General features: G+C 45.0%; 1 long non-coding RNA gene across 1 annotated transcript; it reads right to left on the minus strand.

The window, feature by feature from the left end:
• Nucleotides 1-1,661: 1,661 nt before the first annotated feature.
• Nucleotides 1,662-9,542, minus strand: LOC116585013. Its single transcript, XR_004283423.1, has 4 exons — nucleotides 9,294-9,542; nucleotides 8,968-9,126; nucleotides 2,437-7,722; nucleotides 1,662-2,209 (listed from the first exon to the last, which is right to left on the minus strand). It is a non-coding gene; the product is annotated as an uncharacterized LOC116585013 (long non-coding RNA).
• Nucleotides 9,543-10,371: the final 829 nt, after the last annotated feature.

Raw genomic sequence — 10,371 nt, forward strand, 5'->3', positions numbered from 1 at the left:
TAGTTCATGGAGTAGATCTAGTCAGTGGGGAAAGGATAAGGCTCGTGACAAAATACGAGGATGTGTGAGAACATGGGTGTTACCACTAATTTCAGGGCCTGTGTGCCTCCTACAGATACCACTGGGGAGGGATTCCTCCTAGGTCCTCTCTGGGAAGGGGACTGGGAAGCTATTCCGAAATCCCTGCCTTCCCAGGCTTGGGCTCAGCGCTGGGCGTGCCATCTCTGTGGACAGCAGAACTATAAGGACACAGTGCAAATCCGAGCTGGCAGGTTCTGTTTTCCTCACTGGCAGATCTACATAGAACCTAAGGTAGATCCTGGAACCCACAATGAAGGGCAAAGAGCAGAGGAGGCGCCTGAGCCAAACTATTGTTCACACCAAGTGGGAAGACCTAACTTGTTACTGGATCCCCTTTGCAAATAGGATTTCACTAGAAGCAATTCTCTCAACACTTCTCAATCATCTGTCCTCCGTCACCACTCTTCCTTGGCCAAGAGGACAGCGCCAGCCCACGGACGAAACCACACCACTGCAGCTCACGGGGTCTATGCATTCACCTGACTTTATTTCCTCTCTTGGATCACTCTGTTCACTTCCCCTAATTTGGGGAAAATGCATTTTTTCCTAATAAATCAGCTAATAAAGATCTCCTAATTTTGAACAACTGCACTTCACCTTCTCAGAGTTACCTAGTAACAGGTCTGAGCTTTTTAAAGGATATTAAAGAGTGGAAAAAAGAAATATAAACTTTTAAACAAGGCAAGGGGCACATTGTAAAAATTCATCCCCCCCCTTTTACCCCTGGCCTCCCCCATCCCACAGTACTTTCAGAGGCTGGACTGTGGATAGGGCTTCTCTTAGGGCTCAGCCCTGCTATTTAACAATCTGGGGTAAAATGCTTGTGGGGAGAAAAAGAAGTCACGCAATTAAGTATGTATAATCAGGGTGCCTGGCTGGCTTAGTCCACAGAGCACAGAACTCTTGATGTCAGGGTCCTGAGTTCAAGCCCCACATTGGGGGGTAGAGCTTACTTAAAGAAAAAAAAAGTATGATACATAACCATGGAATGCAAATATGCCATTATTTTAGATGGCAATGTATCTGGACTAAGAAATTCCTTTTTTTTTTTTTTTTTTAAGATTTTATTTGTCAGAGAGAGAGAGACAGCACAACTAGGGGGAGCAGGAGGCAGAGGGAGCGGGTGAAGCAGGCTCCCTGCCAACCAGGGAGCCCAATGTGGGGCTTGATCCCAGAACCCTGGGATCATGACCTGAGCCCAAAGCAGGTACTTAACCGACTGAGCCACCCAGGCATCTCTGGGCTAAGAAATTCTTATTTATTAGGCACTCAACAGACACGGAGGAATACAAATATTATTCAGACCTGAATCCTCTCTCCAAAGAACCTAATCTGTGTTTGGTAGAGAAAACAGTGAATATACAAAAGTCAGAGATACAAAATGCCATGAGAAATATACAGATAAGGTACCACAGCAGTTTCTTTGGGTTTTTTGGTTTTGTTTGTTTTCTTTTTTGGGGTTTTTTTTTTTTTTTTTTAGATTTTATTTATTTGAGAGACAGTGAGAGAGAGCATGAGAGGGGAGAAGTTCAGAGGGAGATGCAGACTCCCCGCTGAGCTAGAGCCCAATGCAGGACTCGATCTGGGGACTCCAGGATCATGACCCGAGCCGAAGGCAGTTGCTTAACCAAGTGAGCCACCCAGATGCCCTACTGCAGTAGTTCTAAGAAAGGCCCATATCATACATTATGATTATGACTAGCTAATACTAACCAACGAAAGTCATAATAGTAACTACTTAAGTCTGATGTATTTTGGGTTTTTTACACAGAGTATTTCTATTTTGCATTAGCCCTTTCTGAGAATTTATTTTTTTAGAGATTTTATTTTTTTAAGGAACCTGTACACCCAATGTGGAGCTTGAACCTACAACCCCGAGATCAAGAGTTACATGCTCTATCCACTGAGCCAGCCAGGAGCCCCACCATTTCTGAGAATCCATACTCAGCTTCCAGCAGGACACCTGTTGGTCTCTCACCAACAGAGAGAACAGTTACTATTCCTTTGGTTTCCAATCAACATCTTTCGATTACCTAGAGAGAGAAAAAAGTGTACCTTGGGGATTCTAAGTAGCATTTCCCCACACAACTAAGATACAAAAACAAAATGCAACTTAACAAAATAGCACCTTAGGGGCGCCTGGGTGGCTCAGTGGGTTAGGCCGCTGCCTTCGGCTCGGGTCATGATCTCAGGGCCCTGGGATCGAGTCCCGCATCGGGCTCTCTGCTCAGCAGGGAGCCTGCTTCCCTCTCTCTCTCTCTGCCTGCCTCTCCGTCTACTTGTGATTTCTCTCTGTCAAATAAATAAATAAAATCTTTAAAAAAAAAAAAACAAAAAAAAAAAACAAAATAGCACCTTAGCAAACTTAGTAACTTAGCAAAATAGGCAACTGGCACTTGGTCAAAGCCATAGACTGAGGTTAGGAAGGGAGTCCTGGATTCCAACCCCCAGAAGAGGTCAAGAAAGAAAATACTTATGTGAAGGAAGGTGGTGAGATAAGAATTCAAATGCAGAAATACATCACAAATACAAGGTACACACACCTAACACGTTCACTATGCACCACATTATACTGACTTTACGCCTAGCGCCATATTGACTTCATGCCCAGCGCCATATTATGTTGACTTCATGCCCAGCGCCATACCAAGCTCTGCTTACACAGTAATCTTGTTATTCCTTACAACAGCCCTGTAAGGTGGGCATTTTACAACTAGGAAAATTGAGTCACGGAGAGAGTTTTTCTAGTTTTGTTTTGCTTTTAGGTAACCGCCTAAATTCCCTTGGCTCCTAAATGGCACATCCAGGATGTGAGTCGAGGCAGTCCATATTCCTAGTTGTTCTGCCAAGGAGTTTGAAGTTAGCGCCACTGTCATCCCTTTCCCCTCAAACTGGTGTTTTCACTCTGGCTAACCACCTTTTCTTTCTTTCCACATGTGCCCAAATTTTGCTGATCACCTTGAGAACAGATTAGTCCACAGAGATGAACTCTCTTCTGTGTCAGCATGTGGCAGCTTTTGTCTTCTCTAATCTAACTGAACTCCAAGGAAAATTCCTAACCACCACATTCCTCCCTGGGAAAGTCTACCATGGTGAGATCATCTGCATGGAGAAATATATCATAGATACCGGCTGGGAGAGTAAACACACACACACACACACACACACACGTGCACAGATCAGGCCATTGACTTTTCTGTTAATAATAAGTTGCACTCCCCATTGAGTTTCCTATGCCACCAAATCTTCCCTGTTACAATCACACAAAGGCAACTTTGTCTTGGGAAGCCTACTGAGAAGATGAGCCTAATCTTGGCAAGACCTTGGTGTATGTACCAAAGACCATGGTATTATTTTTAAAAATAAATGACAACAAACAGAAAGAAATATCAATTAAGCTCTCTTTTCGAAAATCATAGTATTATCATCATGCGCGTGGATCCTTACTTTTAGAAACATGAATATTTGACCTAAGCGTGAAAGGCTCAAATAAAGATTTTCAGAATTGTAACCAAATTGATCTCAAAGAAGCACCTGGAAAAAAAATTCTAATTTTATTAAATATCTTTTTTTTTTTTCCTTTTGGCACAACGTGAAATGCTAGACAAAGATCATGGAGCTGGCTCTCGGCGCTCTGAAAGGTAAATATTTTTATTCTAATTTTTACAGGTTGGCATTTCCTTGGTCAGGTGGAGAGGCATCCTGTTCCTGCTTCAGGGTACAATGCCCCACATTCATTGTACCCCAACCACTGCCCATTGGGACACACAGTTAACCCCTGCTTGCCCATGTATGGATTACCCAATTATCACGCTCTCTTTCTCCCCAGCTGGTGGAGGAACAGGAGGCAAGCTGACCCTTAACCAAAGCAAAGCACAATGAGGAAGCTGCAACTATCAGCAACTCCCGTTCCGTTCGACATATACACACGGGGTACCTACCATTGCTCCTGGTACTGGGCCATCGTGTTCCTAAGAACCACAAAAGTACAGTATCCCCAAAGACAAACAGCATGACTCGAGTCTTCTTGATTAATGTGAACGGCTGTAACTTATAAATCAAGTATGTACTTGGTGCTCCCAGGCATCTGCTGAGATGAAAGGACTGACACTTTGCCCAAATCACAGAGGGTTTTCAGGGTTACGCCAGCCCTTTGTCCTCCTCTCCTGATGTCATCTCTCTTAAATGGCCTTCAGAAAGGTAGAGATTGTACTTCTGATTTCTAAAATGATTCCACTCCTACAACAGGATAGGGTTTATCCCAAGAACAACCGTACGCTACTGTTACTCAATTCTTGCGGAGTATCAGCTTACTGAAGTTTCGTATTTTACAAACGGATAAACTGCATACGTCTAAACACACCTACGAATCATTTCTGCACAAACGAAGTTCCCACGATGACACCAACAGAATAGTCACAACAACGAAACAGAATGCTCATATCATACATAGAAGCTACATAAACTGAGCTGTGATTTTTTTTTTTTTTTTTAGGTGTCCTTAAACCAGGGCAGAAAGCAGAGAAAAGGCAGTTAACAGGGTTGAGAGTCTGCCTTTTGTAATCCGTTTCCTGAGGGTCCTACCAAGGAAAAATATCTCGAACCCTTCTGAATTAGCCATCTATTACAGAGTAGAAAGAGCATCTGAATTACAAAAGGTGGGGGTGGGGGGTGAGCCCTAAATCCTACAGTTACCACTTCAACAGTCTGAGGGCATTAATAAATCTCCCCAGAGCTTTCCAGGGCATTCCACATTACTAACAGTATTTGGAATTCACCTGTTTCTCGGCCACGTACGCCTCCAGACACCCTCTCCCCACTACTTTTACCAGAAAATTCCTCCCTCACCCCTTTTCAGGACAAAATATAAAAGTTCCTAAAAAGAAGGGGCACATCGGGTGCTAGGGGAGACATTATTATTTGTCCCTCTGTCTCTTCTCCCCCATACGGATGCTGACAGAAATGAAGGGGAAGCAGCTATGAGAGAAGCAGAAACCGTCAGAAATCCAGCACAGACCACCTCAGGAAAGTCTTCCTGACAGGACGTTTCAGACCACACGCAAAAAGTGGCAGGGCGCCATTTTCCCCCTAAATCCCTCTAGCCTGAGACGTTTCCAACAACCTCAGGTGGCAACTGAACAATTACTTATTGTCATTCTCACGACAGTTCTTTGCAGAAGTAAAGGGCCTCCTACCTCATAACCCAAGTCATTCCTGCACTGCCCTTCTTGAAAGTCTTTTTTCCAGTTTCCTTTGAAGCAATTACTCTAAGCAGGTGGTTGTTTGACTAACACGTACCTCTTACGACACGAAACCAGAAGATCGGCACCATCATAAGACACAGAAACTACTCCCAAGCGGAAAAACATATCTCTTCATCAGGCCAGCAGTTGAAACATTCCAATAACCTTTAACTTGGAACCACTCTGACAACCACTTTTGAAGCTGCATGTGTCTTTCCCTGTAACTTCAATGTCTGGCACATGAATTCTAGATTCAGTGCAAAACACATCTTTTTTTTAAATCTTATGAATCCCAGACTTAAGCCCTCTTCAGAGTAAGTTTTTTTTTCCCTAGGATTATGCGTCCTCAGGGAAAACCTAATCAGTTTCACTTGAACCTCGTGTCCAATTTTGGGACCCTTCTTGTCCTACCAGCACCCCTGTATCTATTCCTGTCTATTCCTGAAAAATCAGAAGGGCCTGGAAATGTGACGGTGGAATCCTTACCTGAAATAGGCGAATACTTTCCTAGAGCAGTCAAAGCTCAATCATTTGGGAGTCTTGATCTTAATCTTCAGATCAAGAATAGAATTTGGAAAGCAAACGCATTTTGTAAAAATAAGAATAATAATAATAATTTCATCTACTTTAACCTTCTAATCTATGTTTACATTACCTAGAACAGGTTCCATTATTAATAAACCAAAGTGAGCAGTCTAACCTGAACGTTCTTATCAGGTGAGGGGGAAAAAAAAAAAAAGTGAGTAGTCTTAAACACGAGTTAGAGCAAGTCTATAGGACACAGGTCCAGATGCAGTTTCCTTGCTTTCCATCTTGAGTCTATCTTCAATGTCACCAACCATTTGGGTCAAAATCCTTTCAAAATTTAGCCCAGAGCAGCGCAGGAGGGAATGAAAAACAAATATGTTGACTATTAAAACAATAGGGACGGAGTATAATGATGACGCCAGATTTTCAATCCTACAAGTTTCAGAAAACTCCTAAACCAAGAGGAAGCTAAAATATCTTCCAAATTTGATTCATTTGCCACATATGCTCAAAAAAACCTCTCAAACATGAATTTACGAAGAGCCTGGTCAGGTATGGAAGCAGGACAGGGAGGCTGACCACTTTGCTGTCTTCTGCTTATTTCCTCATTTCACAAATCTTGAACTTAAATAATGAAGCTAGGCTTTTGTGAAATTTCTGATTCCTCATTCTCCCATATGTGGTCATTAAGACGAAGAGGCCAATGGTATCCATATCAGAACAGGATGAATGAAGGGCAAGGCGGACAAGAATGGATACAAAAACCATTTCTTTCTCTTCCTCCTCCTGTTTCCCTTTCAGTCTGAGTTGGTTTTGTTTCCCTCCAAGATTCCAGACCACCAATCTGACCAAGATCGTTGTTTAAATTAATAGCAACACAAACTCCCACAAAGTCTTATCTCTCTTGCCTCTCATGGCCACTGACAACCTTTCACCTGTTAGAATCGAATGGGCACCTGCAGTTCTCAAATGCTCTTGGTCTACGTGCAGCTGTGCTTAAAACTTCATGTTTGGTTTGTCAACGCTTTGCTTTCTCTCCCCTGAAAAATGTGTGTGACTCCAGCATGAAAACTTTTAAAGAACACATTTTTTTTTTCGCTAAATGAAATAAGTCGGAGAAATAAAGAACACATTTCTAATCTGCATTCTTGCTAAAGACAAAAAAGTGACTCATTCAGAGGCCACCAGAAAAAAAAAATTGCTTGATTTTTCATTAAAACCAGGATGGCCCCTACGTACCTTGAGGACACTATCTTTCTGTCACTCTGATAAGCCTCAAGAAAGAAGCCACATCCCCAAATGTCTTGGGACAGTATCCAAGAGTAGATGAACTTTTACCTAATTAAACAGTGAATCATTTATTTGAAAAAAAAAAAAATTCCACCTCGCTTATTTTAACTGATTTCTTCAATACCCGGTGACTGGTGATTTGTCAGCTGTCATAATTCATCAGCCCTACACTTTTAGGCAGATTGAATCTGTAACTTTAAGCAGCTAAGCCTCCTCCGCTCAGGGTTACCTTTGGAGAGATCCCTCCTCATTCCCCCCCCCCCACCCCGTCTTAACACTTAAATGAGACAGATGCCGGTCAGGAATGTTTCCTCAACCTCACTTTAATCATCTGCTTCTAAAAGTCACCTGTGCCTCCGGATGGCCCAGTCATGTGTTTTCAAGGGTGGAAAAAAAAAAAAATCTGTTTCTGATATGGAAAAGGTTTCATCAGCAGAGGAACACGACGGGGCTGACTGTGTAGGATTTTCTGCTTTTCCAGAAGCTGACGCTTTTTAAAAAAATCTTTTCATAAACCACCTCTTCCCCCACTAAACAGACCAGAGTTGGAAGGAGAGCATTACCATGAGGGAGATCAGGGCTAAAGAGAGAAAAAGAAAAAAAAATTTTCAAAACTGCGACCCAGATGTAAGATTAAGGGAAGGCAGTTAGGAGGGGTGCCAAAAACCGCCTTACCTTTGTTATGTACTCGCAGTCGCCCACTTGAGAAATTAACACCATTCACCGCCCGGTAGCAATTTACGCAGCTAGGAAGTAACCTACCACATCTTCTCGGCCTCCCTCTTTTTAATGTAAAACCAAAATAAGGAGTGTCCAGCTACTCCCCACTGCGCCGCTTAAAGCAACAGATCGTTTCAGGCTGAACTCCCAGGCTCTGGGAATTCCAGTTGGTCAGAATGTCTTAACCCTGGAAACCTGCGGAGAGCAGCTCTCCACGAGGACAACTCCCCCAGCCCCGGCTTCTCAGCGTCCCAAACTGCACATTCCAAAGCGGGAAGCAGGAGCGATAACCGCAAGGCAGCTCTCGGGGGCTAAATTCCGGGCGGGAGCCGAGAGCCCGCAAGCGCGGCGATCCCAGGGGCCGAGCGGCGCGGGGTCCGCAGCCCCGGCGGCGGCGGGAGGCGAGCGGCCCCGGGAGCCCGGCTGCGTCGGGCGCTGCGCACCGGGAGCGCTCGGCGTCTGGTCTCCGGGCTCTTCCCTGTTCCCCTCGTCCCTCCTCCCGCCGCCCTCCCCCGGCCGAGGCCATTCGCCTCACAGTAGCAAGGTTGTCTCTCGTCTACTCCCTTCCCTTAAACTCACCAAACCAGATTTTTACTCCCAACACCGGCAACTTCCCGTAAATCTGCACTGAAATTTTATCCTGCTCGCTGAGCCTCCGCTGGCGAAAGGCCAGTGCAACATTCCTGTTGTTTTAGGAGCTCAGATACCTTTGCTGAAGGTTAAGAAAGAAAAAAAAAAAAAAAATCTGCCCGGATGGGAGAGATCTGGGGACTTCACCAGCCGGACTTCCCTCCCCCGGCTCCAAAAGTCACATCCACTTCTGACATCCAGAAACGGCCCCAGAAGTGGCACCTGCCCCACCTGAGGACATGTGTCCTCGGACGTCTGGCCCCCTTGGGGCCGTTCAGAGGCACGAAGCAGAACCATGTTTGAGGAATAAGGAACCTGCAGTTGAATCACAAGCAGCTGGAACCACCACCCCCGCCTTCACGCCTGCTCTTTCCCCCGCCGCCCCCGGGGTACCCGAGCCACGTAAGCAGGTGGTCTCCCAGCCCGCCCCGCGGCGGGCCCTACGGAAGGGGGGTACCTCCCAGAGCGTCCTTACCTGAGGCACAGCAGCGCTCGGACGGCCGCAGGAAGGAACGTCACGCGGCCGAAACCCTGACCTTTGCCGGGGCCTTCGCAGCAGGGCCTGGGGCCTGGGCGCCGCTCGTTCAGAAGTGGCTCATTTTAATGCGCCCTGACCTAAAGTTACAGCTGTTTTCTAGAAAGGGAACAAAAAACACTGCCTTTAAAAGAAAAAAAAAAAAAAAAACCAGCGGCCAAGCCCTCCCTTACCCCTGCCCGATCTCTGGGGACTTGGCTCTAACCCCCCCACCCCATCCCCATCCCCGGGAAACCCGCAATCCGTGCCCCACCCCTTCGCCTTACCTGTTTATACAAGAGTTAAGGAGCCTCACGCATTTCAATAGAGCGCTAAGCCTGTTTGTAGGCGCGTAACCGGCCAACAGGAATCGAATTCGGTGACTAAACAAACTAGAAGAGGAAGCAGGCACCACCAGGAACCTAAAACAGAGTTGTGATTTCGGGTTGCAATGTCACCAACTGAGAGGAAAAAAAAAAAAAAAAGTACTGTTTCTCACTGGGCTATTTTAGTGAAGGACTAGTCCAAAAGTGTGTGTGTGTGTGTGTGTGCGCGCGCGCGTGGTTTGGGGGGGAGGGGCTGGTTAAATGAGTTGGTACATAGGAAGAGCTTAGAACAGTGCCTGGCACACACAGTTAGGAGCCCTCATTATTATTATTATCATATTATTCTTTGTATTTGTACTATAGCTTTTCTCGCAAGAGCAGAGGGCATGGTTGGAGTTAGAAGTGGACTCTAGACCTAGCACTGGGGCTCACTAGCTGTAATGCCCTGAGCAGGGGTTTTCTGAACTTCTCCCAGCTTCTGGAAGATTCCAAGGATGAAACTTCGGCTCAGTTTCTGGAAGATTCCAAGGAGGAGATTTTGGCTCGCGGTCTACAATGGAGACAGCCTCAAATACAATGGAAAGTAAAGTTCGTGTAAAGGAGCACCCAACTGATTTTCATCTCACTTAAAAGTTGCAAGATTGACAAAATACATGGAGATAAATTGGCCTGTGCATTCCATGAAGTTCAGGAATAGGAAACTCAGGACCAGCAATCACCCTTGGATGGGCGCTTCCTTCTAATAGGAATTTAGGCATTCGATTTGCTTGCTCCCTGACACTAGGAAAGTCACTTATCCTATTCAGTTAGAAGCTGACGCGGGCCACATAATGGTCTTTGCCATTTGAAAAACTGTGAAATAGGGGCAAATAATTTTTAAACTCATAAATATTAAAAAGGGATTATCGAAGGCTAAAAAATGTGATCAGTGCTGACAGGACCCCCTTTCTCTTCAACCTAGCTTCATCTTGAAAGAAAGAAATCACCCTCCCTTTTTACATTTTTTAAGATTTTATTTATTTGACAGAGAGAGAATACA

Source organism: Mustela erminea, chromosome 2, assembly GCF_009829155.1.
Source record: "Mustela erminea isolate mMusErm1 chromosome 2, mMusErm1.Pri, whole genome shotgun sequence".
Classification (NCBI taxonomy): Eukaryota; Metazoa; Chordata; class Mammalia; order Carnivora; family Mustelidae; genus Mustela; species Mustela erminea.